This window comes from Heterodontus francisci, chromosome 5, assembly GCF_036365525.1.
Source record: "Heterodontus francisci isolate sHetFra1 chromosome 5, sHetFra1.hap1, whole genome shotgun sequence".
In the NCBI taxonomy this organism is placed as follows: Eukaryota; Metazoa; Chordata; class Chondrichthyes; order Heterodontiformes; family Heterodontidae; genus Heterodontus; species Heterodontus francisci.
Genome location: NC_090375.1, coordinates 18,281,947 through 18,309,110, shown reverse-complemented (window position 1 = coordinate 18,309,110; position 27,164 = coordinate 18,281,947). Strand labels below are relative to the sequence as shown.

Below are 27,164 nucleotides of genomic sequence, written 5' to 3'. Positions count from 1 at the left end.
ACAGCCCCACTGAGCTGCAGAAACTTAAATCTGCTCACTAGCACAAGTAAGTGAGGCAGGCAGATGGAATGCTTACATGCCCAACCTTGGAAACACCAAGACGACAATCTTTTCATTTCGGACAACAGCTGCTGCATGGCCATATTCTACAAAGAACCAAATGTTAAGACGACAAAAACAAAAAAATTGCAAATGAAATGAGTGAATGCTTAGAATAAAGGTGACTGCATAGCCTTACCCTTTAAACTTCTTTTAATGTTGCTTGCATCGATCCTCAAATCATTTTTTGTTTTCAAAAAAGAACAAATGTGAACTATTTATTTTTCTCATTTCAGGTACATAGAAGATTTATTTTCCATTTCCTTGCCACCATGACATCAATTTTCCACCAACAGAAATCATATAAAATAACTAAACCTCTTAAAATAAACAGGGCTTTTTTAACACAAATTGTTGCACAGCTACAGAATAACCGCCAGGAGATTTTCTGGTGATCAGAACATACCAGAATTCCAATCCTTCAATATTAAATCCTAAAATATAATGCATTTAATAGCTGATCATAAAGTTAGTCAAAACTTTTAGCTGCATGACTCAATAGTACATTAAAAAGCACATTAAGACTAGAGTTCCTGGGTATACCAGTTCAGTGTCTATGCTTGAGTTAAATAGTCTACTCTGAAAGACCTGGAGTGTTTCCAGGTTCTGAATTTGAGGCCTTTGCAAATCATTACAACTAGCTGATCTCACATGGCATTCCACATGGCCAGTCAAGAACTTGCGCAGTATTCAGGTCAAGTAAGGATAGAAGTGGATAATTGGACCAAGGCAGAAGTGAAGAGAGGGAAGAGTGAAAAAGGAGTCAAGGAAAGAGACAACACAGGAGGCGAAAGTGTGAGGTGAGGAAATGAGGCAATAAGGGGAGAGCAGGGAAGATGGGGGATGGGTGAGGGTGAAGAGAAAGGGGGATCAGATTGAAGTCTATAATATAATGAAGAGAATAGGTTGTGTTCAAGTTGACAGTATGTTCCAATTAAATAAGTTAGGGAGGATCGGGGTCGTATCTTTGACTTGTATAAGACTGGCTCTAGATCAGATGTCAGGAGGTGGTTCTTTGTCCAGAGAAGAGTGCATTTCTGAAACAGGCTCCCTTCTTTTGCGGTGAACACTGATTTGCTGAATTTCTTCAAGCAAGACTTGTACTGGTTTCTGGCTGGGGAGGAGATCACCTCTTAAAAAAGGTACCTTCATTCAGGAATTCAGAGCCAGAGTGATCTCCTGGACTAGTTTCAATCACCTAGGGAGGTCAGGGAGGAATTTCCTAGATTTTCTTTTCCCCACATTGGCCTGCATTTTTATCCGTTTTCTCACTGCTCCCAGTAGCCTTCAGTACCATGGGTGGCTCAGCTGTCAGGTGGGTGGAGGAGGATCAGGAAAGCAATAATGGTAGAGGACTCGATAGTTAGGGGAGCAACCAGGCATTTCTGCTGCTGCAGACATGAACCCAGAATGATGTGTTGCCTCTCTCATGCCAGGGTCAAGGATGTCACTGAGCGGCTGCAGAACATTCTGAGGAGAGAGGGTGAACAGCCAGAGGTCATGGTCCATATTGGTACCAATGACCTAGGTAGAAAGAGGGTTGAAGTCCTGCAGGCAGCTTTAAGGGAGCTCGGAAAGGAATTAAAAAGAAGGACCTCAAAGGTAGTAATCTCCAGATTACTCCCAGTGCTATGTGCGAGTGAGTACACGAATAGGAGGATAGTGCAGCTGAAGGGATGGTGTAGGAAGGAGGGCTTTAGAATTTTGGGGCACTGGGACCAGTTTTGGGAGAGATGGGACCAGTACAAGCTGGACGGGTGCATCTCAAGTAACTTGGCAAGTAAAACCAAGGAGAACCCAAAGATGTTTTATCAAAACATAAAGAGCAAGAGGCTATCTAAGGAAAGAGTTGGACCAATTAGAGACCAAAAAAGTAATGTGTGTGGAGACGCAAGGCATGGGCATGAATACTTTGGGTCAGTTTTCACAAAAGAGAGGGACGAAGCAGGGACATTGTAGTTAAGGAGGAGGAGTGTAAAATATTGGATGGGATAAATATAATAAGGGAGGAAATATTAAGGTGTTTAGTATCCTTGAATGTGGATAAATCACCAGGCCTGGATGAAATATATCCCAGGCTGCTAAGGGAAGAAATAGTGAAGGCTCTAGCCATCATTTTCCAATTCTCTCTGGCTACTGGTGACAGAGGACTCCTCCCATTGTACCGTTATTTAAAAAGAGGGGAAGCAATAGCCCAAGAATTTACAGGCTAGTCAGCCCAACCATGAGCAAATTATTGGAAACAAGTTCTGAGAGGCAGTAGAAATCATCATGCACAGAGAAATCAAAGACAGGCAGCATGGATTTGTTAAGGGAAGGCCACGTCTGACTAACTTGATTGAATGTTTTGACAAATTAGCAAGGAGGGTCAATGAGGTTAGTGTCTTTGATGTATTCTACATGGATTTTAGCAAGCTTTTTAACTGGTCAGAAAATTAAAAGCTCATGGGATCCAAGGGATCTCAGCAGAAAAAAACCACAGGCTGAGAAAGTTAGATGAAAAAGTTACTGCTAACATGCCCTCGTAGAAAAAGGGACTACGAATGGGCTAGACAAGTTAGATCCAAACTTGGCTCAATGGCAGGAAGCAAAGGGTTACAGTCGATGGGTGTTTTTTGACTGGAAGGCAGTTGCCAGGGCTCAGTACTGGGTCTATTGCTGTTCATGGCATATATCAATGATTTAGGCTTAAATGTAGGGGGCATGATTAATAAGTTTGCAGATGATATAAAAATTGCCCATGTGGTTGATAGTGAGGAAGAAAGCTGTAGAGTGCAAGAAGATATCAGGTGGTCAGAATAATGGCAAATGGAATTCAATCCAGAAAACTGTAAGGTAATGCATTTGGGGGAGGACAAACAAGGCAAGGGAATACACAATAAATAAGATTCTAAGAGTGTAGTGAAACAGAGGGACCTTAGAATATATGTCCACAGATCCTAGAGGGAGCAGGACAGGTGGATAAGGTGGTCTAGAAGGTTGACAGGACATTTTTCCCTTATTGGCCGAGGCCTAGCGTATTAGAATAGGGAGGTTATGCTAGACTGTATAACCTACAGGGCCAAAGACCAAAAGCTGGAAAGTGGCATTAGGCCAGATAGCTCTTCTTTGGCCAGCAGGGACACAATGGTCTTCTTCTCTGCTGTAAATCTTTCTATGTTTCTATGTGATCACATGGTTCTGGATAGGACAAAGAGTGCATATAATGTGATACACAAGGTGTCACAATTGTGTAGAACAGGGAGGATGGACCAGAGACGTAGGGAAGCTTCAGGGAGAAGGAGTGCTGCTCCTGCACGGGAGATTAAAATTACTAATTCAATTATCAATTAAAGTGTTCGTCATTGCTTGTATTACAGCAGAAGAGGCAGAAGTGATTAATTAGAATGAATAAGGAGAATAAGAGAGAAGGGAAAGAAGTGGAGGAGTATTGGGGAGGAGGACTAGAGTGCAAGAGGGGGTGGAAGGTGGTGAAGAGAATAGTGGGACTATGGATAGGGGAGGTTCAGGGAGAAGGAGCATTGCTCCTTCAGGGGACATTGGGTTACGGAAGGATACAGGGCAGGGAAACTACCTTCATGGGGAGGCAAATTATTTCAGAAGGTGGGAAGACCATCAGCATACATGCATCAGATTCTGGAGATAAAGAACGTTAAAATAACAAAAATAAAAGCAAAATACTGCAGATGCTGGAAATCTGAAACAAAATTATGAATGGTCACAGACCTGAAACGTTAACTTTGCTTCTCTCTCCACAGATGCTGCCAGACCTGAGTATTTCCAGCACTTTTTGTTTTTGTTAAAATAACTAAATTTAGTTATCAATTTACAATACAAATTGTTACACACCGTAATATTAAGACTTATAAAAGATGAGTAATTCTGGAGATAAAGAAATAATTTTACAAGATAACAATGTGTGGATGAATGCTTTTATACACAATGACAGTGACTACCTTTTTGATCTAATTTGACTTTTAAATATTTCAAAGGCCTATAACAATGCCACCTGTAGGCACAATAGGTATTGCAGGTAAAGGGGCTCACTTTTAATGTGAAATAAGCCTTTAGGAAAAGTTAACAGGGGTTATCCATGCATTTGATGAATTGTGATGACCTACCCAGTAATTTTAACATATAAGAGATGTACCGTTAGAGGGAAATTAATAGCTGCCCTGTTACATACCCTACACTTTCTTCATATCGCAACTCACACAAAGTCCCATTCACCAATCACCTCTGTGCTTGCTGAACTACACTGGCTCCCAGTACAGCAATGCCTCAACTTTAAAATTCTCATCCTTGTTTTTAAACATCTCCATGCCTCCCCTCTCCCTATATGTACTTCCTCCAGCCCTAAAATCCTCAGATCTCTTTCAATACACTTGCACATCCCCGATTCTAATAGTTTCACCATTGTCAGCTGTGACTTCAGCTACCTGGGCCCTAAAGTCTGCAATTCCCTCCCTAAACCTCGCCATTTTTCTACCTCTTTCTTCTCCTTTAAGATGCTCCTTAAAACCATCTCTTTGATCAAGCTTTTGGTCATTTTCCACAATATTTCCTTATGTGGCTGGTATCAAATCTTGTTTGATAACACTCCTGTGAAGTGCCATGGGATATTTTATTATGTTAAAGGTACTATAAAAAGGTAATCTGTTGTTTCATTGAAGAAGTAGAAGGATTTTTACCCTCTCGATTAGCAAAGATATTTATAAACTCTAAACCTATTATTGCCAGTGCTTAGATGCTATTTGCTCCTTCTGGGTAGAAGGCATTGCACAATGGAGGATCAAGTGCTTGACTGCTTTATTCTTCAACTCTATCAAATTCCCAATTTCAGAAAAAGTGGAAAGGAACTAAAAGGTCAGACATCTCAAAAAAAAAGGCAAGAGAAAAAAAAATGGAAAGTTTGTGGCCACTCTTTTGCATCCCCTAGTGCCGGATTCAGGTATGGCATTGTAGAGGTCTGGATGAAGAGCAGTCACCTCCTACCCTCTCAGCAGAAAAGGACCACACAGTCTGAGAAAGTTAGGAGAGGAAAAGGTTACCGAGTAACGTGCCCTCAAAGAAAAAGAGACAACAAATGGCCGAGACAAATACATTGATTTTAAAGCATTATGCATTGAAACAAGCTACTGAACTGCCTAGAGTGCAAACTGTTACATTCTATTTTAAAAATCTGCTTTAAAATACTGCTTAAGTGACAAAACCAAGTGTCTCAATTAGCAATGTATTAGTTTAATATTTTCAAAAAAATGGCAGTCAAAGTAAGTCAGGCTAATACCATTCTCCATTATTTATGCAGAAATGCCACAGCAACTGCTGGCAGCAGCAGATTTGCGACTAAACACGGAAATCCAGAAGTTGCTGTCAGAGATGCACTGCTCCACCATTATTTCCTGAAAAGTAGCATCTTGCTGTCTGGCTCACCATCTAAATGCATTGAACGGTATGAAGTTCCTCTACTTGCATGATCGATACGAGCTAAACTTGTCACAGAAAGTTTGGGCTTGTCCATTTCAGTCTAAGTGCCCTTTTTACAATGTAATACATGTTAATTACTGTCCATCAACCTCTCTGGCACTGAAAATAAACTCAAGTGTGGCGTCTCATGCCTTCAGGTTTTAATGTGGTTGGAGATTTAGAAAAAATATTTAAATTCAAAAAAAGTTTTAGTTTTCTTCCTTTCTCTCTTACTCCAATCTTTCTTTCTCTCTCTATTTCTCTTTCCATACCTAATTTGACATTGAATTCCCCCACTCTAACTTGCACTTCCTTGTTCAGACCCTGCACAAATCACTCAATATGACTGGTTAAGGAGATACACAGTCGCTTGCCCTGTTCATTCAGGTCCTGGAGGCGCTGTTTCCATCTCCCACTTTCAGCAACTCGCAATATTGCGGGAATTAAATGGGCAAAAGACAAGTCTAACTACGTCCGCCGTTCGTTGGCCTGCCACAGGAAATCTTTGAGCCAATATTTTACTGTAAAATTGGTTATTTACACTGAGTGAAACCTCTGCATTTTCAGTTTCATGCCTACCATATGTATACCAGAACGATTATTAGTGCTAGTTTCATTCTCATAATGAACAAGCAGACACAATAATTGCCAGAATAAAACTCAAGCAGAAATGGGCTGTTTTTCTGTCTGTGGCGGATGATAATGTTTGAGCATATAGTAACTGGAGAGACAGTGTAACTTCTTAAAAATTAAAGATACTGCGCAGTGGGTTCTTGGCTTTGAGGAGGAAGCATTCTTCCTGCCTGCTGAAGGATTTGCACTTGTGTCCTCTGCACAAACAACCCAAAATCTAAGTTGATTAATTATGAGTCACACTGCAAAGTTAAAGCGCAATTTGCTTTTTCCAGCATATGTGGACATTTTTGGCACAAGTCAAAAGCAAAGCACTGACATTTCTGAAGGAAAAGAATTAGAATCTGTTTAGTTAAGAATCAGAGGCATGCAGATAATATAACTCTCTGAAGATATGATATAAAGCTTGTTCAGGTGCAGATTTATTTTGCTGGCAGTGGACACACTCCTTAATTAAACAAATAACTTTGAACTATTAGCTAAAGTCTGTTAGTACTTCAAACAAGTTAACAGTAACTTTTGTAAAAATAAACCACTGCACTTTCAGAAGTAAAAGAACATAGAAAACACACAAGTCGCACTATCTCAATTTAGAATAATGTTGTCAAGGCTTGCTATCATTTTCTGGTCTGCATTTCATCTTTTTCTAAAGGGTCGCATCACCTTAAAGCTTCAGAATGCTGGAAGTTACAGATCAGTTAGCCTAAAAATCTGTAGTGGGGAAACTTTCAAGACCATGTTTTACAGGATGCTATCAATGTTCATCTAAAGCACATAAATGCCATAAGAGATAGAATGGTTTTAGGAACTGCAAGTCACCGATTTATTGTAATTCTCTGAAGATATAAATGAGGTCATCTATAATTTAATTCAGCATTCAAAAAGGCATTTTTATAAAGTTCAATATACAAACCTTTTAAAGAAAGCGAAGGCTCATAGCAACTGAACAAACTGCCGTGAACAGTGATTGGCACTTAAGCAAAGGATGTAGACTGCACTATGGCTATGAGACAACTCCTTACAGAGCTTTCAGCTGCATCTTAATCTAGCTGAAGCCAAGATCCAGAAGAAGCACATGCAGTATCAAACCACTGTCATCCAATTACAATTGACTTTGTTTGAAAGAGCTGTACCACACCATGACCATTAAAACCAATTGTTATAGTCACAATAGCCTGAACATCTTCAAATTCATTACTGAGAGATTTCAAACATCAATTTATGAGATGTGTTTTTGTCAAAGATAAAAATGAACACTTTCTGCTGTCCATAGCTTTCAAAAAATTGTTCAGGCTTCCCTAGATGAACAATGGGATGGATTTTACCAAGCCCTTGACATCAGTCTTCGTGGTGGGGAATGAAAGATGGGGCCGGCAGCAGTCCACCACAGAGCCCGACGTCAAGAGGACCTGGCCCGATCCTCCTAGCGGCGACAAGGCTCTGTGGCACCCCCCTCCCCCGACCCCTGGGCGACTGGACCTGGATTTTCAATATTTAAATTAATCACATGTATAAATTTAAATGGACTTGCTTTCAATCTTCCGGGCCTGCCGCGACCGGCACACCCACAACTTCAATTCCCCGTCCGGGGAAAGCCAGCATGACACTGGTGGGGAGGGAGGAGGAGTTAAGATTTTCAGTATAGGGTGAGGAGGGGAATGGGGTCAAACAAAGGTAATGGGAGGGGATGGTGGGAAGGGGTAACTGGTCAGATTTGAAAGGCAAGTGTTTTGGGGGGTGGGAGGCAAATAGTTAATGTAATTGTTATTGGTGGGTGGGAAAGGGGCGTTAGAAATTTATTTAATAAACTTTGGGGGTATGTATCTTTAAAAATTCAAACTGACCGGCAGGGATGGCTGCCTTTAAAAATTGTGCCAGCGTACAGGCAGCTGACGCCATTGCCAGGGATGGGCTGCCCGCCCCATCCACTGGATCGGGGGGGGGGGGGGGGGGGGGGGGAGAAGAGCGGACCACCCCAGCTATTTAAATATTTAAATAGCCACCAGGTGAGAGATCGCAATGGCTCTTTAGCATAAGACCCGCATATGCGGGCTGCCATTGTTTGAGCTCACTGTCCATCTCTTAAAATCCAGCCCAATATTGTATCTGCAGTAGAAATAATTCACCACAATGCAAAAATGACCAGACTGAATTATGTTCCATAGCAAAGCAGTGTACTTATCATTTAATATGTAAAACATATTGTAAATAAATTGATAAGCAGAACCTTCTCCCCGCCCCCCCCACCCCCCGAACCCAGTGGATGGGGCGGGCAGCCCATCCCTGGCAATGGCGTCAGCTGCCTGTACGCTGGCACAATTTTTAAAGGCAGCCATCCCTGCCGGTCAGTTTGAATTTTTAAAGATACATACCCCCAAAGTTTATTAAATAAATTTCTAACGCCCCTTTCCCACCCACAAAGGTAATAATCTCCAGATTACTACCTGAGCCACGTGCAACTTGGCACAGGGTCAATAAGATTAGAGAGGTAAATGTGTGGCTCAAAGATTGGTGTGGGAGAAATGGGTTCCGATTCATGGGACACTGGCACCAGTACTGGGGAAAGAGAAAGCTGTTCCATTGGGATGGGCTTCACTTGAACCATGCTGGGACCAGTGTCCTGGCGAATCATATAACTAGGGTTGTAGATAAGGCTTTAAACTAAATAGTGGGGGGGGCGGGGAGGGTTCAATTGAAAGGAAGTTTAAAATGTCGAAAAGTAACGAGAGAGCAGAGGTGCAGGACAGTGAAGGAACATACATTACTCAGAGAGTGACAGGAAGGGACAGAGAATACAAGCACAAGAGTACAGCAGAAATTAGAACCAGAGTAGGCAAAAATGGTAAAAAGTCAATGCTTAAGGCTCTTTATCTGAATGCACATAGCATTTGTAACAAGATAGATGAGCTGACAGCACAGATAGAAATAAATGAATATGATTTGATAGCTATCACTGAGACGTGGTTGCAGGATGACCAGGACTGGAAACTCAATGTTCATTGATATTCGACGTTCCGGAAGAATCGGCAAAAAAGGAAAAGGAGGTGGTATAGCTTTGTTATAAAAAGGAAGGGATCAGTGCAGTTATGAGCAATGATATAGGTGTAATAGATCGTGATGTAGAATCAGTTTGGGTGGAAATAAAGAATAGCAAGGGAAAGAAATCACAGGTGGGAGTGGTCTATAGACCCCCGAAGAGTTGCCTCTCTGTAGGACAAGATATTAATCAGGAAATAATGGAGGTGTGTAAGAAGGGCACTGCAATTATCATTGGTGATTTTAATCTGCATTTAGACTGGACAAGTCAAATTGGCAAGGGTAACACAGAAGACTAATTTGTAGAGTGCCTCAGGGATTGTTACTTAGAGCTAAATGTTGCAGAACCTACCAGGGAACAGGCTATTTTAGATTTGGTATTGTATAATGAGGTAGAATTAATAAGAGATCTCATAGTTAAGGATCCTTTAGGGGGAAGCGATCATAGCATGGTAGAATTTCAAATTCAGTTTGAGGGTGAGCAACTCGGGTCTCAAAACAGTGTCTTCAACTTAAACAAGGGCAATTACAGAGGTATCAAGAAAGAGTTATCTAAAGCGGGCTGGGAAGATAGACTACAGGGGAAGTCAGTAGATGAGCAGTGGCAGACTTTTAAGCAGATATTTCATAACACTCAGCAAACATTTAGTCCAGTCAGAAGGAAGGACTCGAAGAGAACGATGAACCACCCGTGGATAACAAAGGAAGTTAAGGAGAGTATCAAATCAAAAGCAAAGGCGTACAATGCGGCGAAAACGAGCGGTGGGCCAGAGGATTGGGAATTTTTTTGATGAAACCAGCAGCGGATGACTAAAAAACTAATAAAGAGGGAGAAAACTGATTGACAGTAAATTGGCAAGAAATATAAAAACAAACAGTAAGAGCATCTATGGGTATATTAAAAGGAAGAGGATGAGACTGGGGAATTAACAACAGGGAACAGGGAAACGGCAGATAATTTAAACCAATATTTTGCATCGGTCTTCATGGTGGAGAACACTATTAACATCCCAACAATAATAGATGAGCAAGGTGTAATTGGGAGGGAGGAACTTGTAACAATCTCTATCACGAGGGAAAAGGTGCTGGACAAACTTATGGGACTAAAGGCAGACAAGTCGACAGGACCTGATGGCCTGCATCCAAGGGTTTTAAAAGAAGTGGCTGCAGAGATAGTGGAGGCATTGGTCATAATATACCAAAACTCACTGGATTCCAGTAGGGTACCAGCAGATTGGAAAACCGCTAATGTGACACCCCTATTCAAGAAAGGAGGGAGACAGAAAGCAGGAAACTATAGACCAGTTAGCTTAACATCAGTCATTGGGAAAATGCTAGGGTCCATTATTAAGGAAGAAATAGCAGGACACTTAGAAAAACATAATGCAATCAAACCGAGTCAACATGGTTTTATGAAAGGGAAATCATGTTTGACAAATTTGTTAGGGATCTTTCAGGATAGAATAAGCAGAGTGGATAAAGGGGAACCAGTAGATGTACTGTATTTGGATTTTCAGAACGCGTTTGATAAGGTGCCACATAAAAGGTTATTGCACAAAAGAAGAGCTCAGGGTATTGGGGATAATGTGTTGGCATGGATTGAGGACTGGCTAACACACAGAAGGCAGAGAGTCGGGATCAATGGGTCTTTTTCAGGTTGGAAAGCCGTAACTAGTGGGGTGCCACAAGGATCGGTCCTAGGGCCGCAACTATTTACTATCTATATTGGTGACTTAGAGGAAGGGACAGAGTGTAGTGTATCCAAATTTGCTGACAATACAAAAATAGGTGGGAAGGCACGTATTGATGAGGACACAAAGAATCTGCAAAGGGATATAGATAGGTTGTGAGTGGGCAAAAACTTGGCAGTTGGTGTTCAATGTGGGAAAGTGTGAGGTAATCCACTTTGGTAGGAAGAATAAAAAGGTAGATTATTTAGATGGAGAAAGACTACAAAATACTGCAGTACAGAGGGATCTGGGTGTTCTTATGCATGAAACACAAAAGATTAGCATGCAGGTGCAGCAAGTAATTAGGAAGGCAAATGGAATTTTGGCCTTTATTGCTAGGGGGTTTGAGTTTAGAAATAGGGAAGTCTTGTTACAACTGTACAGGGTGTTGGTGAGGCCACACCTGGAGTACTGCGTACAGTTTTGGTCTCTGTATTTAAAGAAGGATATACTAGCATGGGAGGCATCTCAGAAAAGGTTCACGAGGTTGATTCCTGCGATGAAGAAGTTGTCTTATCAAGAACGGCTAAACAGGTTAGGCCTTTATTCATTGGAGTTTAGAAGAATGAGAGGTGACCTTATAGAAACATATAAGATTCAAAGGAGGCTTAACAGGGTAGATGTTGAGAAGATGTTTCCACCAGTGGGGGAATCTCGAACTGGGGGACATAATTACAGAATAAGGGGGCACACATTAAAAACTGAGATGCGAAGGAATTTCTTCTCTGAGGGTGGTGAATCTCTGAAATTCTCTGCCTCAGAGAGTTGTGGAGGCTAGGTCACTAAATGTATTTAAGGAGGAGGTAGATAGATTTTGAAATCTCGGGGAGTCGAGGGTTAGGTGGAGCAGGCCCGAAAGAGGAGTTGAGGCCTGGGACAGATATTATTGAATGGTGGGGCAGGCTCGAGGGGCTGAATGGCCTACCCCTGCTCCTATTTCTTATGTTCTTATGATGGATCACAGAATTTACAGCACAGAGGAAGGCTATTCTGCTCATTATGTCTTATTATTCAGCTGCAGCGATACACTCTAAGCCCTGTTTGCTGCCCTTTCACTATTGCTTTTTATTCTTTTCTTTTCACATACTAATCTAAATTCCCCCTTAAATTACATTATAGTTTCTCTCTCAATACTACTTGCGGCATAATATCCCATGTTCCAATAACCCTTGGTGTGTAAGGAAAAGATTCTAACTTTCTGCTTCAATCTTCTAATAAGTTGCATTCTGTAACCCTTGTTGCCAACTCTCTAACTAGTGGAAACAATATTTTGCTATTTACCATCTCAAAAGCTTTCAGAACTTTGAAAATATGAAAAATGCTTTGCTTGCTGTGCAAGCAACTCCCTTTCCCTGTGACGAGAGTTCCTTTAATTCCATATCTGCTCATTTTTGGAACAAGTCTCTTCTGTGGCAATTTATCAAATGCTTTTTTAAAAATATATATCTTTTGTATATTAAAATCTGTACAAGATACGCCATTTTATTTCATAACACACTAAAAACTTCGATCAGCACCTATCTGTGAGAAAATTATTTAAAAGTGTCCACACATTTACCTTGAATATTTGTTGCACCTGTGATAGGGTTGTCCAATGTTAAGTATTCTGCCTGTGAACTTGTTATATGTGGATGTCTTTCTGCATGTCTGCTTTATTGCTATATTTGAGGGCATGTAAATGTCTGGAAAAAAATTTGGGGAATAAAACCTGTGTAAAAATTGGGACACTAAGTGTTTGGAGAAATCGGTAGCATTAATAAAACATCAAAAAGCAGCAGCAGCATTAGGTAAATAAAGTCCATAAGTCACAAGAGATTCAGAGTCGGAAAAGCTAGGATCAATCTGATGGAATAAAAACCTTTTCTAAAAAAAAAAACACCTTACTAAAAATCCTAACAGGCCAGAAACAGCATGAATTGAGATGAATCAAACAAAATAGGAACAGGAGGCGGCCATTTTGCCCCTCAAGTCTGTTCTGTCATTCAATGGCTGAACTGTGTGCTAACTCCATATACCCACCTTTGTCCCATATCCCTTAATACATTTGGATACCAAAAATCTATCAATCTTAGATTTAAAATTTACAATTGAACTACTTTCAATTGCCATTAGCAGAAGAGAGTTGTTTTCCTTTGTTTTTCCTAATTTCACTCCTGAAAGGTCCAGCTCTAATTTTTAGACTAAGCCCCTAGTGCTAGATTTCTCAATCGGCAGAAATAGTTTCTCTCTATTGTTACAAGCATTTCCATTTTTTTGTTAAATTTTGAGAACGTGTATTTTAAAACTTAAAAGGATTCCAATGATGCTGAAACTTTGGGTGTTTTTTTTTAAAAGCAAGGTTTGGACTGAGTTTGAACTTTAAACAGTCACTGGAAGGCACCTGTTTTTAAATAAAAACACAGCAGGGGTTGTTTTGGACTTGGAGAGATGATTTCGTAGAAGTGACAAGCCAAGAGTTATCGACATCAGGAGACTGGGACTTCTAGCAAGTTTTGGTTTCATTTTGAACTATTACAACAGACAGTTGGTGTTTGGCCTGAAGCAGAAGACGACCCTGCTCATCTCTCTTTTGAAAACCAGTCCTGTATCTCTAGTGTTTCGGATTCCCATTTCCTCCTGTATTTAAAGAAATCCTGCATGTTGGCAGAAGCTATTGCATGGCGAATGTGTGGAACTGAAACCTTGTTGCTGTACTCCTGCAAAAAGACCTATGTGGAGCCTCTGTATCTGCATCTCATGGAAAGCCTACCTAAACCGATCATCAACATCGCCTGGAAAGAACTGTTCTCGGAAGATCCTAGTGACGGCCACCTATACGCATTTGGGATGCCTAACCAAAACAAAGGTCTTCCTTCCATGCCTTCTTTTCAGCCCAAGTATTTTTTTTATTCCTTCTATTTCTTTGTAACAGCTGTAAACAAAAATCGCTTTTATTTTTTTCCGGTTAACCAGGGTGTGTGTGCGTGTGTGTGTGTGAGTCATAGAGGGCTAGGATAAATAAGGAGCTTAAATATCTGTTGATTCTGTGACTGTGATTTGTGTGCTTGTTTTACTTTATTATTGGTTAACACTTGGTTTATAATAAATGGATAATTTTGTTGTTTATTAAAGAAACCTGGTTGGTCTGCTTTATTTTGGAGAAAAATAGAGGATATGATTGTTTTGGTAAGTTGGAAAATTTAAATATATGTTGTGGCCTGTGGAGAAGTGGGACTAGACTAAACAGTGCACTTCTCCCGCCTCGGTCGTAACACTATCTACATTACTTGTTTCTCTTACTAAAATTACTAGCAAACTAGAAGCAACTGGAATGGTAAAAATGGGAGTCTATGAAACAATTTTACAAAATTGTAAAATTTTCCTCTCCACTCGCTTCCCCTTTTTTTTATCCTTTCATTGGATGTGGGCATGGCTGGCAAGTCCAGCATTTGTTGCCCATCCCTAATTGCCGTCAATAACAGCAGTTAAGAGTCAACCACATTGCTGTGGGTCTGGAGTCAAACGTAGGCCAGACCAGGTAAGAACAACAGATTTCCTAAATGACATTAGTGAACCAGATGGATTTTTACAACAATCATTGATGATAGTTTGCATAACTAGTTTTCAATTCCAGATTTTTATTAATTACATTTATTAATTAATTGAATTTAAGTTTCAACAGCTGCCCTGGTGGGATTTCAACCCATGTTTTCAGAGCATTAGGCTCTGGATTACTAGTTCAGTGACATTACCACTATGCCACCATCTCCTGCATTGGCTAATTGTCTCCCTGTCTCCTAATCCTGCTGAACCATAGGAGTTTAATTACCATTATTTGTTGGCATCCTTCCATCTATGAAAGATGATGACACGCACCAAAAAATCCATTAGGGGGGTATCTTTGCTGATGGCTGAGAGAAGCAGGTTCTGCCACAAGTGCTGTATGTGAAGGTGTCAAGTGATGCTGAGAGTTTGACGTTGGCACCTGTTACCAAGCTGCTGTAGCAACTGGTCGTCGTAGTAGTGCACACCAGTCGACAGGATATGTCACCATTTCCCTCTTTCACCAGCTAGTGACTCCCAGGTGCACGAGTCAACAGTTAGGGTCTTCATGTCACACTTGCAAGCATCCTTCAAAGAGAGCTTTGGGCGCCCCACTCTTTGTCTGGCCCCCTTATACCTCAGCATACAGAAGATCCTTGGGTATGCGACCATCTTCCATCCTGTGGATGTCCGATCCATTAAAGCTGCCTCTGTTTGATTAGCGTCACCGCACTTGGGAGCTCTGCCTTTGAGAGGACTGCCACACTTGTGATTTTATCCTGCCAGGATATACCCACAATGCGCCGCAAACAGCAAAGGTGGAAATTATTGAGCTTCTTTTTCTGGTAGCTGTAAGTCACCTATGTTTCACAGCCATACAGCAAGGTGCTGAGAACACAGGCCATATAACCTATCAGCTCAGCCATTATCCCAAGCGCGTTTTGCGAGTTGGCCAAAAGTAATAACTGCTTTCCCTATGCATGTATCGAGCTCTACATCAAGGGACAGATTATCTGTTACCGTGGACCCAAGGTAGCAGAATTTGCTAACCACTTCCAGTGAGGTGTTACTTAATGGGATCAGGGGCAGAGATGCAACACCTTGTCCTATGACCACGGTTTTCTTGATGCTTATCGTCAAAGAGAACAAGTTATAGGCATGGGAGAGACAGTCCATGAGTCTTTGGAGCTGAGTTTCCATGTGAGCGACAAGCACAGCATCATCAGTGTAGAGGAGTTCCCTGATCAGGATGTGATGTGTTTTCACCTTCACTTTCAGCCTTGATAGATTGTGGAGCTTGCTGTCTGACCTAGTGTGCAAGTAGACTCCTTCTATATCTGCAGGGAAGGCGAAGATCAGGAGCATGGAGGAGATGATGCCAAACAGAGTGTGGGTTAGGACACAACCCTGTTTCACTCCAAAACTGTTGGACGTGGAGCCATCAAACTGAACAGTTGCTGACAACTGCATGTGGTCATGGAAGGAGCAGATGAGATTAAGAAGCTTTGGTGAACAGTTTTTCCCAAAATCTTGGAAAGCCCTGCTCTGCTGATGGTGTTGAATGCCTTAGTGAGATTACAAAAGTAAGGTAAAGGGTTATATTCTGTTTTCTACACTTCTCTTGGAGCTGGCATATGTAGAAGATCATATCCACAGTAGATCTGCTGGCACGGAAACAGCACTGTGCTTCCGGGTACACTTGGTCTGCAAGTAAATGGAGTCTTTTAAGTATAACATAGCAAAAGCCTTTCCCATGACGCTAAGGAATGAGATGTCCCTATAGTTGTTGCAGTCTCCTCTGTCGCCTTTGTTTTTGTAGTGTGATCATTTTGGCATCACGCATCTCCTGTGCGACAGAGCCCACTTTCCAGCAAAGGAGGAGAAGATCATTAAAGTATGGCAATAGGTGGGCTGAACACTACTGTGAGCTGTACTCCGGACATCTCCCAGTCTGCGCTTGATGCTCTCCTGCAACTTCCTGTCAAGGATGAGTTAAATTGCATCACTGGACCTCGAAAGACCATAAACTGCCTAGAGAACAGAAGGCCACCTGGGACGGAAGGAATTTAAAAAAATTTTTATTCATTCATGGGATGTGGGCATCGCTGGCTAGGCCAGCATTTATTGCCCATCCCTAATTGCCTTTGAGAAGGTGCTGGTGAGCTGCATCCGAACTGCTCAAGCAGTGCATAAGCATCTGATGAAAAGTCGCAGACCGAAAACGTTAACTCTGCTTCTCTTTCCACAGATGCTGCCTGACCTGCTGAGTATTTCCAGCACTTTCTGTATTGCTATTATCATACGTGATATAAACCTTTCATCCATGCACTCTGATTTCCTCAAAAAAAATGCAAGTAGCAAAGCACAATCTGCTCTTCACAATTCTACGATGATTTCTCTTTCTGAATCAATGCCTTTCTAATTATACAATATCATACCTTATAATAGACTCTAGTTTACACAAAACCAAGAAGCCATTAATTGGCCTATAGTTTATCGGCTTATCACTTTTCCCTCTCTTAAATAATCTTTTGGTAAAAATGGAACAGATGGTTCAGTGGAGAAATGTATTACATGGTGTGGTACTGAGCTATAAAGACAGAGTACAGACCATGATTGATCTCTTATTGGGCCAAGTTAACTTGCTGCTTCCTGGAACTAAGTTAGTGCAGAACAATTGGCCTCACCATCCCTGAGCTAGGTATTGTCAGGAAAATTAGTTAGGCTTCTTGTTCTAGGTAGAAAGAGCATACGTGGACACTGGGGCACAGTCTTTGAAATTCTTCCTATTGTGATCCACCACCTTCAAGACAATTGCCCAGCAGAAAATTTAGGGAAGATAGTAAATCCAGATTTCCAAAAATAAATTTTAACGAACACAGTACTGCTGGTCACTCACTCACCTCATGACTATTTTACTACTTACATTATTAAGAACATAAGGAATGAAAGTTTACATGAAATAGTTGCCCATCAGGCTTACGTCACAGTTACAGAGTTCAAGTTATGTTGACTTACATTTACTGTTTCTCTCAGGTGCCCATAGTTCTTCAATTTGAACAATGCATTCTCCAGACAGTCTGTATTTTTGGATGCTAACTTAGTCTAAAAGATAGCTAAACAAATATACAAGATGCACTGCAGCAACTCACCAAGGCTTCTTTGACAGCACCTTCCAAACACACGACTTCTACTACCTAGAAGGCCAAGGGCAGCAGACGCATGGGAACATCCAAGCCACACAGCATCCTGACTTGGAACTATATCACTATCCCTTCACTGTCACTGAATCAAAATCGAGGAACTCCCTCCCTAACTACACTGGGTGTACCCCCACCAGAAGGACTGCAGCAGTTCAAGAAGGAGGCTCACCACCACCTTCTCAAGGGCAATTAGGGATGGGCAACAAATGCTGGCCTTGCCAGTGAGGCCCACATCCCATGAAAGAATATTTTAAAAATGTTAGCTTGTTCTATATGCGACTGGCAGAATTATACACTCAATGAAGCAAAACAAAACATACCCAGTAAGGTATGTTGCTACCACTAACATTTAATGTAATACAAATCACAAACTAATGTAACAAAAGTGAAACATTTGTGATGGTTGTAAAAGGTAAGCATCAGAACCTGACCAATTCTACATGCCAGGATTGTTATACTGCTTGAGAAGACTGCTAAGACTGAAATGTCTAACAAAATCTTTTCTATATCTGCTAATAGATAGCCAAGGATAAATATACTTACTTTTTCATTTCTTTTCCTACCTCAGAACCAATAGCTGCCATCAGTGATGTCCCACAATTGGTCAAGAGGAAGTGCATATTCTTACTCCAAATGACAATCAACATAAGGATGTGAGCTCAGAGTCTTCACATCAGCAGCCCAGTTCTCTCACCTCAGAGCTACCTGACTGACCTAATCATAGTGGTCCATTGGGGAATTTCAAAAAAAAGTTCTGTAGAGTATTATTAGTTTAGTCTATTACTGTTGTGGTATCGTCACCATGGAAATACACAGTTCAAACAACAGCTTTACTGTTATTTTCTAAATATCCACTGCATAATCTTTATCCATCTGCTTTACTTGTCATGATAAGAGTTTAAATTACAGCCTTGTGGCTTATTTTCCTCATTCACTGCAGTGGTTGAAGTTCTATTCTATTGAGAGACTACATACATATATGGGTAAACTTGGATATTAAAATTGCATTTGATCTCTGGTTGTACACAGCTAGCCAATAAAATAGCAGATGAATTTAGGGACACTAAGATTTATCACTTTTGAAGAGCCTGATATTAAACCGAATGCAATAGAAAATCAAGATGATGCTTTAACTGGATGTGAAGATTATTCTGGATTGTCCTAATGGATATTTGGAGATCTTTGTTGAAAATCCCCAATTCAACTATAAAAGTAGGAAGGAGACAACTTTAGGCATAATAGCAGACATTAATTGTAGCAGTTTGTTATAGCAATAAAGAAAGAATGTTAAACAAGGAAATTCAAGACATACAAATTTTATTGAAAGAAATTCTGATGACAACATACTAAATAAAATATATAAAATAAGCAATGGCAAGAGCAAAGGATAAGTATTCAAAGTGCAATTGATCTGGAACAACTTTGTGAAACAGGAATCAAGAGAAAGAAAATATAGTTGCCACATTCAGGAGGAAATCTATTTAAACCTATTTAAATCTGCTGCAATTACAAATTGCCTCACCTGCAATATGCATAATCACTGTTTGGATGCTTAGTCGCGCAGTCTTAATGCACTATTTTTGGGTTTGGCTTGTATAATGAACACTGCATGGTTCTTTGAAAAAAAAAACTGGAGTTTCTTCCATAGGCACAACCCGAAAGTTAGACACAAAAATGAACTCAATGTTGCACTCATTTTGCCTATGTTTAGTTATACCGAAGTATCCTCCCAATCTCATTCGGATACGTCCAAACATAGAATGGGCACACATCAAGAAAGAAAGGGCTGAGTCCACACAACATATTTCTTCTTTATGTATGAAAATTAAAGTTTTAACCCATTTAACTATCATTTGTGCACATCAGGAGCAGCCTGTTTAAGAACTTGCAATCAGGGGCACTTTTCAATTTTTTTTTAATGTAACTCATGCCATACAACCGCATTAAAATAGACAGAAAATACAGAAGTGGTCTCAGTGAGGATAAATGAAAAAGAAAATGCACAAAAAGATGCAATAAAACATCCAAAACAGCTTATTGTTCGTCCTTCCTACGCCAAAAAACCTAGAACTGTCTTTATAGATTTAATAGTGCTTTGTGAAAAGAATGAATGGAATTTAAACAAAAACTTACTCTGGAGCTTGGTGGTAAATTTTCAACAAACTGATCCAAATATGATCACTTCCAACTACTCTCAGGGATATCTGTATAAAACTGTTAAGCATTGCACCCAGACTCAGCAACATAATATTATCTTTCAATTCAATTTTCTAAATTAGTTTCTTTACTTATTGATTTGACTTGTTTTGCTCAAAGGTCTCATAAAATAGCTTCCAAAATGATGGAAAAAGCAGTAGAAACATATTTTACCCTAATCAGTTGAGAATAGTTTTTAAAATTTGTGCCAATAGGTCTGAATTGAAGTATAGCTTCCAATTTACAGTATTTTTTAGATTAGAGATACAGCACTGAAACAGGCCCTTCGGCCCACCGAGTCTGTGCCGAACATCAACCACCCATTTATACTAATCCTACACTAATCCCATATTCCTACCAAACATCCCCACCTGTCCCTATATTTCCCTACCACCTACCTATACTAGTGACAATTTATAATGGCCAATTTACCTATCAACCTGCAAGTCTTTTGGCTTGTGGGAGGAAACCGGAGCACCCGGAGAAAACCCACGCAGACACAGGGAGAACTTGCAAACTCCACACAGGCAGTACCCGGAATCGAACCCGGGTCCCTGGAGCTGTGAGGCTGCGGTGCTAACCACTGCGCCACTGTGCAATTCATCTCCTGATTCACGGAGACCTTGTCTACTACACCTTCATTTTTTTTTTACAGAAGCTACATGGTCGGTTTAAGTATGAGTATTTAATTTATTTTTTTTTATTTTAGAGATACAGCACTGAAACAGGCCCTTCGGCCCACCGAGTCTGTGCCGACCAACAACCACCCATTTATACTAACCCTACAGTAATCCCATATTCCCCATCACCTCCCTACACTAGGGGCAATTTACAACGGCCAATTTACCCATCACCTGCAAGTCTTTGAATGTGGGAGGAAACCGGAGCACCCGGGGAAAACCCACGCAGACACAGGGAGAACTTGCAAACTCCGCACAGGCAGTACCCAGAATCGAACCCGGGTCCCTGGAGCTGTGAGGCTGTGGTGCTAACCACTGCGCCACTGTGCCGCCCATTGCAACTTAATTGCAAGTCTTTTGCAAACTGGAGACAGTCATGGTATGAGGTCATTGTAACAAAGGTATTCGTGTAATCAATATTTCTGCGCTGAATAGAAATGCAAACTGGATAAACAACACATTTGGAAGGTCCCAACAGATTTCTCTTCCTCCACCCAACTTGAATAATATGAAATCAAAATTCTTACCAAAAAGTCAACTGAATGTCAGCCTTTATTGCAAAGAATAATCTTTGGAATGCAAGCTCAAGAAACTTTCCAATTAGGCATGCTACAGCCTACCGGACTGAATATTGAGTCAATAATTTCAGAGCATGGCTGGCCCCTATTTATTTATTTTTTTACCATGTGCCTGCCTACTGTTTTTTCTCATATTTGTACTTTTGGCTAGGGCTGCTTATTATTCTGTCATTAACACTTTCTCTGCACTAATGCTTTATCTTTCATCACACCATTAGCACACTCTCTCTGCCTTTGTCCCATGACTTTGTCAGTTAATCTCTCCAGCCCTCTGTCCTATCACATACCTTCCCTTTTGTTCTCTTCCCCCTCCGCCACCCGCCCCCACCCCCCTCCCACAACCCCCACCCCCCTCCCACAACCCCCACCCACCTTACTTGTTTAAAACCTATTACATTTCTAACCTTTGCCAGTTCTGATGAAAGGTCACTGACCTGAAATGTTAACTCTGCTTCTCTCTCTCCACAGATGCTGCCAGACCTGCTGAGTTTTTCCAACACTTTCTGTTTTTATTTAAGATTTCCAGCATCTGCAATATTTTGGTTTGAATATAATCTTTGGAATGTGTTTTTATTCCCATCCTAAACTGACGTGAAACCCATTAAAGTTATTGGTACTGCACTGAGGTCTTCAAGCCAAGCCACATCACCAACCTATTTGATGGAATTTTCTTTGGTTCATTGATGTAACAAGTCATTCCACATTGTTTCTTCTAAAATGTTACTTAATTACAAAGTAAGAGCTCTTAGTGAGTTTTTTCCCTTTCAAAAACAAATTTAAGATGCATACAGAGCAGGTCATTATGCAACTCATGTAGAAGCAAGTAACATTTAAACAGCAAAAAGAACAGGACTAAAAGAACAGCTGATTTCATAGGTGTCAGCCATGGCTCAGTGGATAGCACTCACACTGAGTCAGAAGGTTCTGGGTTCAAGCCCTACTTGAGGCTGAGACTTTAGAGCAGTACTGAGGGAGCACTGCACTGTCAGAGGTGCCATCTTTAGTCTGACATTAAACTGATAAAATGGACGTAAAAAAATCTCATGGCACTATTCAAAGAGGAGATGGGGAGTGTCTAGGCCAGTATTTATCCCTCAATCAACAATCCTGTCCTAATCTCATTGCTGTATGTGGCACCTTGCTGTGCATAAATTGGCAGCCACATTTCCTACATTACAACGGTGATTACACTTCAGAAGTACTTCATTGGCTGTAAGGTGTTTTGGTTGTGAAACTCACTTTCTTTTTCACTTAGAATAGGTCATTTAGTAACATTTATGATTCTGCCATGAGAGTCTGCAAGGAAAGAATCATGTTTTGAGAAGACAAAATTCTCTACTTCCATTTGTGTTTTATGTAAAGATACATGAAAAGAAAGGAGTCAAAGAGAAATGAATTATTATGGGAGTTTGAGGGAAAAGATACAGAATTTATACAGTTTCACTATGATCCACAATTATTCCACTGATCCAAGAAGTTCATTTGTAGCACAGCTCTAGATGGGACTTGGGTCTTTCAAAGTCCCAATATTGTGGGAGCTGAAGTAACCCTAACAAGTCAATTAAGGTAAAATAAAAATTGGACCGTAAAAAGCAAAGATCATTTACCAGTTCAGCTGTTACCTTTTGCATTTATTTGGTGAATATATTAGTGAAATTTTCATATAAAATATTTACTGCATTCTCATTAATTTTTCTCTCTACAGACCAACAGTCACTATGCATCTTCCTCCACCATAAGTAGGACCCAACGTGAGTCAGAGATCACTGTAATCATTAATAAAGTTGTTTTACATCAGGCATAATTCAAAGACACCCTACATAAAAGTTTTTTTTTGCTTGAACAAAAAAAGTTGTCCTTGGAAAACCTATGTTCCAAAATGCCATTCTACCCAACAATAGTACTAAAACTGCTGGATAAAATAAGAGTAGGCCATTTAGCCCCTCAAGCCTGTTCCATTATTCCATGGGATCATGGCTGCTCTGTGACCTAATTCCATAAATGGAACTAAACAAATAATAAGAAAAATGATAAGCTTTATTTCATTTCATAAAATTACACTTTAAGCTTATCAAAGACCTTCACCAAACTGCAGTAGAATTAACAAATAAGTATTTTTTTAAAGTCATGTTTAAAAAATGCTTAAAAAGAAATGAAAACATGATAAATTAATTTTTAAAGCCATTTTCTTTAACCTAAATCAAAAACTGATGACACTTTTGGTATTTTAGCATGCTGCTATCACTTTAAAATAGATAACAATAAACCTCAGAGAGATGAGAATCAACACATGAAATTTGGAAACATTCGAAACAATACGACTGTAGCACTAACAATAATCATGTTCTAGCCATTGTATGTTATTCAATTAAAAATATACAAATTAACAAATTACATTTTGAAGGAAAAAAGTCATTGCTACAGTACAATCCTGATCGATTTATTAGTAATGTGCACACCACTGCATTTTAAAGTTGCAGTTTACTGTATATTTTTAAAATATAAGTTTCAGTATTTAATAAATGTAAAACGATCTTTAATTGAATTAATTGTTCATCCTTTGTGTTATATGTACAGACACTACCGGAGTAATGTCCCAAGAGTCTGGACATAGAGGTTCTACCATGATCAATATGAAGAAGATAAGAGTAAAATTATTTTGTTAGAAAGTTGTTTCGAAAATGAATCTACTCATTATTTGGTCAAAGAATGCTTTAGATTAGTGTTCTAATTCTAGCATAGTTATAATGTAAAGAATTGCAGCTTTTGAACTGGGAAAGGGCAGACAAAATGTATTAAAAAAAGGAAGCAAGTGACTTCATGTGTTAGTGGTTTCTTCTGCCCTAGTTTAATGAAGAGTACACACAACACCATTAGCAGATAGTTGGATCAGACAGCACATGGTGTCGATTTAAACTCTAAATGGGTTCTTAGATTGTCATCCACCAGCATTAAAATGCATCATGCAATAAAACTGAAAATTTATGACTTCCAGCCAGCCAATTAAATGACTGGAAGAGAATATTGAGTTCTAAAAACATGCTTTCACAAAGTTGTAAGTTACCATTTTAAAAACACATATCTTAAACAACTTGCAATTAGATCAACTGAAAACAACAATAAGAAACATTTGGTTCACTGCCACATATACTTAAAAAAAAACTCATTTACTCCTTAGATACAAAACTTTGCAGTGCACTGATTCAGTTAATATGTTATCTATTTCTTGACCTTTAGTATTGAAGTTTGTCTTGATTGGGGAGCAAATTGTAATGTCTTTTGTTATGGTATTAGACCAGCTAACCATGCACAAATTATAAATACAAAACTGAATGTATATATGTCAACATCTTTTCAATACTAGATCTTGTGGGAAATTCATGGAATTTACTGAATATACTGCTCAATACAAATTAAGAACACTTGATTCAATTTAATGAACATTTCATGGAGACCAATAAGCCTGAACTATTTACCAGGTTTAATTTACAACAATACTGTTGTCCTCTGTTCAGGTGGAAAATGAACTTGAGGCACCCACAGACACCATCTGTGATATAAGTATTAATACAACATCTTTCCTATGAGAAATCATATTCCTACTGTGCTGCATATTCATTAACAAATTTGTTAGTCACTGAACTTCAACCTTGACATGGCGTGCTTCAGCTGTACCAACTATGTCCACAGGGTGACAGTATGGCCTTGCAGAATCTGTACCCGATAGAATCAAGCCATCATCTAACACAGACATCCAAATGAAAATGCAGATAGCAGAGGGAAAGATCGCATAGGAAACAGTACAAAAATCAAACTGAGTCTGTTAGCTCAACCCAAATAAGTTTGATAAATGCATCTTTATCACAGCAAAATCTTAGACACTGGAGATAAAGATTGTTAAAAAGCAAAGGCTTTAACTCACTTCAAGCTTCATCTGCAGTTCCCCAATATCTACCTTCATATTTCTGTGTGTTTAAGCATTCCAAGTTATTAAAATAACGTGCCATTTAGCTACAGTTCAATTCTGAGATCCCCAATTTAGTATTTAGGAAACTTGCATTTTATGACAAGCTCATACTAAAACTATGCAGCATCTGTCATTACCGACCCTACAAGGAAAACAATTTAATCTGTTGCACAGTTGAAATGACCTGCAAATTCACTTGCTCAATATGGCACTTTTATAGCCAGTTTACTTGGTCAGATCTGCCACATGTCAATATGAAATAGCATGTGCTTAAATTGTTTAACATGTCCAGTTCAATACTATTATCTGTTTCACTCACAACTGGTCATTTTTGTAAAATTCCAACCTTAGCTTGCTGATTTTTTTTTCATAATTCATTTGCCATCACATCATTTTTGCCATGTTTTAACAGTAAGGGGCAAGCTACGCTTTCCAGTTAGTGCACTCTGAACATCAAGTTTTAACTAAACATACAAAGCATAAACCTTCTGAAATGAAATTGGTCCTCCTAATTATGATGAAAGATTTAGTACCTTTCTCTCCAACTTTAACTTTCCAACTTGTTGCTGATGATAAGATAGATATGTTAAAAATGTTGTATAACAAAGTATGGAACAGAATGAGCTGGGCTAATGCCAGAACATAGTAAGGCTTGTTTGGTGAGAACTTTGTCTATGACACCATTTACAAGGACTTAAGCATGTACTAAGTGAATATGTATGAACTTACTGCGTGTACATTTAAACCCTTGCTGCAGCAACAATTCAAAAGTACAATTTTAACTTTTAGCACTCTATTGGGCAGCTCACAATACAAGTTTAATTTTTGGGACTAGCATAGATAAAATAATTTAGCCACAAAGGGAGTGAGACTGACTGAGTTGCTCTTGCAGCGAGCTGGGACAGACATGACGGCCGAATAGCCTCCTTCTGCGCTGTTATAATGCTAAGTTATTACAGTTTGTGCTTTGAAATAGACAGGACTGATTAAATTGATCTATTTTCTGAGTTAGACAGGCAGTACTGTTAATTGTTAATTTGAAGTTGGAAAATAACAATAAAAGATTCTATAAATACTTCGAAAACGTCAGGACTATAGTATCCCATGAAATACAATCAGAAATTGATATCAAGTAAACAGGTTTGCAAAGTCAAGAATTGTTCAAGGGGATAAAAGAGATAAAAGATTGCTTTTTATAATTAGCAAAATGGAAATATCAAGGCAGAACCATGCATAGAATTGGCTACATTTCATATACATTAGAATCCAGACAGGGAATTCTGCATAACATTTACAGTTTACAGTTAAATTTTAGTCTACTGAGTAAATACAGAAAAACAGACCTCTGTACAGTTATCATTACTTGCATATTAATGGTTAAAAACGCATTCAAAGTGCTTGGTTTACATTTCTCTTTATGACTCCAACGGGACGCCTATAATCACTGCAGTTGCCCAGATGTTAAGAATTCTGGAGGGTGGAAATAGGGTGAGGTAAGATTTGCTGACACTGTCCCATTAGTACGTGTCATGCCAGAAAACAGTCGGAGTGACGAGGAGCCATTTACATTGCTGAGTTCCGAAATCAGAACTGAACAAATGCCCTTAGATAAAGCAATTTTTTTAATGCTGCGAGTTAAATCCAGAACTCATACTTCCACAACATTAACAATCTATTTTAAAATCCTGAGTTCCAAGCCAGGACTGTCTTGTGAAGTGAGAGAGAGAAAAACAGTAGAATTACATACTTTTTTTTTTAAGAATTGCAAAGCTATTATTTTAGCTCTACAGGCACAACAGTAGAACCTCAGATGACAGCACAAATCCACACCCAATGCAACTTTTTTTTCAAAAGCTACATGTTGAGTTTAAAACTGAGAAAATAAGTCAGCTTTACTGTAAAGCTCTGCAAAATTCTTATTCTGAAAGTGACAGCAAATTTTCATCTTCATTACCATCTGTTACATCCCCTGTTCAGAGCTCACAATCATTAATTTAGTCTACAGGGAAAAAAAGCTACACATACAGTACATTATTTTCCACTAACAGTTGGTT

The 27,164-nt window shown here is 39.5% G+C and overlaps 1 protein-coding gene and 1 long non-coding RNA gene across 11 annotated transcripts in view; one reads left to right on the top strand and one right to left on the bottom strand.

Moving 5' to 3' along the window:
- The window catches only part of LOC137369760 (intermembrane lipid transfer protein VPS13B-like), a 1,379,747-nt gene that overhangs the window by 692,660 nt on the left and 659,923 nt on the right, over positions 1–27,164 (bottom strand). The window lies entirely within an intron of this gene.
- Positions 827–19,329, top strand: LOC137369514 (uncharacterized). The gene is made up of 3 exons (XR_010974959.1): positions 827–899; positions 5,408–5,551; positions 18,258–19,329. It is a non-coding gene; the product is annotated as an uncharacterized lncRNA (long non-coding RNA).